This window comes from Cydia amplana, chromosome 8 (assembly GCF_948474715.1).
Source record: "Cydia amplana chromosome 8, ilCydAmpl1.1, whole genome shotgun sequence".
NCBI lineage: Eukaryota > Metazoa > Arthropoda > Insecta > Lepidoptera > Tortricidae > Cydia > Cydia amplana.
The window spans coordinates 5,531,996-5,534,249 of NC_086076.1; the positions used below are offsets into that span (position 1 = coordinate 5,531,996).

Genomic DNA, 2,254 nt, shown 5'->3' on the forward strand with positions numbered 1-2,254 from the left:
TTGATTTTAATTCTTGGTAGATACATAGCTACTCGCAGATTTGGTACCTATAGAAAACCGGCCATTAATGAATGTATCTCCTGATGGATAGAGAGTGTAAAAGGAAACGATTGAAGATAAATTAATGAATGACGATTAATGTTAAGTATGAAGGACGTATTGAGATACAATTTGTTGACTTGGAAGCCTGAATGGAGTGTCACTAAATTGGCAAGGAAACAAAAGCTATTCATAATATTGAAACCTTTAGGTACCTATTTAATCCTTGTGTTTACGAAATACATTTCTAAAATCCTCATACGTTTATACTTGTGAAGAATGGAGTAAAGGATCCTCAAAGAGCTGTAGCGCTATCGGAATAAGTAAAGGTATTTAAAGGATGATGCGCGATACCCTGTTATCATAAGCACAAGCCTACAAAAACAGCTGAACATCACGCCTATTTGTCACCGACGTAATAAAACTCCGGAATCTAATATAAAAGTGGAACCCTCATCTCATTACTCGGAAACAATGAGACAGTAACATAGGTAGATCCGCAGTTATAACCCGCAATATGGCGGAAGGGAAAGCTGCAGACAAACCGCCGAATGTTTCCACATACGTTTACAATTTCACACCCCAGAGGAGCTCTTAATTAACCTGTTCAGCTTATTTAAAACGAGTTGTGACCAAATTTACTCTTATTCAAAGTTGTGATCCCTACAAGGGACCCTGCAAATATTACTTTAAAACATTAAAATAAGTTTCTTTTACATAATTTTAGCTTTTATCGTATACTGTCCTGTTATTTTTATACAGTCCTCCGTCACTCACCGAAGCGATTCTAATTAGCCCAAACTAAATAAGGTTACGTTAATTTATCACATAGTTCTCCAGGATAAAAGTTTAAGGCAGCCGATAGGTAATTACGGAACCCTATACTGAGCATGGCTCGACATGGTGTTGGCTGTTTTTATTTATTTATTTTTTCTTACGCTTTCTCGGTATAGGTAATCCTAAAGCACGCTAAAGTAACTTCCGAACCGCTCAGCATGAAACGAAACGGGTTAAAACTAAAACCCTATATTTTATACTAAAGCGTAGCAAGTCAATAAGTTTACTGTCTTGACATAATTGCTTTGCGAATGCATAGTTTTTATAGTACCTACATTTTCTTTAGTTTTTTTAAAATGTGAGCCGTGCATTGATAAAAACTACAAAAACTAGACAGCGTGAAACAGGTACGTGGGAAAACAAAAAAACTTTTTACACAGCAGTAAAGGAACGTGATTTCCACAGAAACGGTACCTAACAAAGTGCACATTCGGGAACAGAATTTAAGTGACCCGTAAAATAACGAGAATTCAAGTTTTCCACTCGAGTGCATTCAAAGAGTTTTGAGTTATAGATGTTGGCGAACCTACGTGACATTAAGAGAGCAAAAGTCGGCTGTATTTTACATTAACTTTCCGTTAAGACGAATCTAATTAAGAAAGTTTCCTCAAGTTTGGTCATATTATAAATGCAGAGAAAAGAAGCTAAATTCTCGTTTGCTGGCGTGTAATAGTACATTATTGCAGAGGCCGGGAAAGGACAATTCGTGGATGAGTTTCGATTTTGTCGGACGACGCGAAGCGGAGTCCGACAAAGAAGACGAATCCACGAATTGCTATTCCTGCCGAGGCATATATAGTGCTTTTCTCCAAACATGCGAGGAAATAAGGTAAAATAATAATAATTTAAGCATCAAGCATCACTCAAATCGAACCTCCACATCAAAAATGTCAAAACCAATTTCCCTCTTTAATTAATTTTTAAAAGTTAAGGGTACAAACTTATTCTGCCAGTCAGTACCATTCAATATTCGTTCATTCAATATAATTGTGCAATATAGTTGGTCAAACCAATTTGTCAGTCAGTAAGAATTATACCCATCCTTTACTTTTGGATGCTAGTACTAGTGTAAGACAAAGATAGTATGATTCTCTCTGTCTATGTTTGAAATGAGAAAGTCCTTTGACAAACTATATAAGCTTCATGAACACGGATGAGATCCTTAAAAAAATATAAAAATAATCTTTGATTTTATTAAGCAGTATTCGCACGATCATACACGAGCACAACGGTCTTGTAAGAACGAGACAAGTAAGGTCGTTTATCTACTATCTCACTCTATCCTATAGCTTGAAATTATAGCTGATCGGGTCGTGTAGACGCGGCTCGCGGCTATAATAATTGGCTGTTTGCGTTTTTTATTTTTAAAAAGTAAAAA

General features: G+C 36.1%; 1 long non-coding RNA gene across 1 annotated transcript; it reads left to right on the plus strand.

The window, feature by feature from the left end:
* The first annotated feature begins 1,543 nt into the window (after window positions 1–1,543).
* Window positions 1,544–1,794, plus strand: LOC134650521 (uncharacterized). The gene is made up of 2 exons (XR_010097044.1): window positions 1,544–1,590; window positions 1,623–1,794. It is a non-coding gene; the product is annotated as an uncharacterized LOC134650521 (long non-coding RNA).
* Window positions 1,795–2,254: the final 460 nt, after the last annotated feature.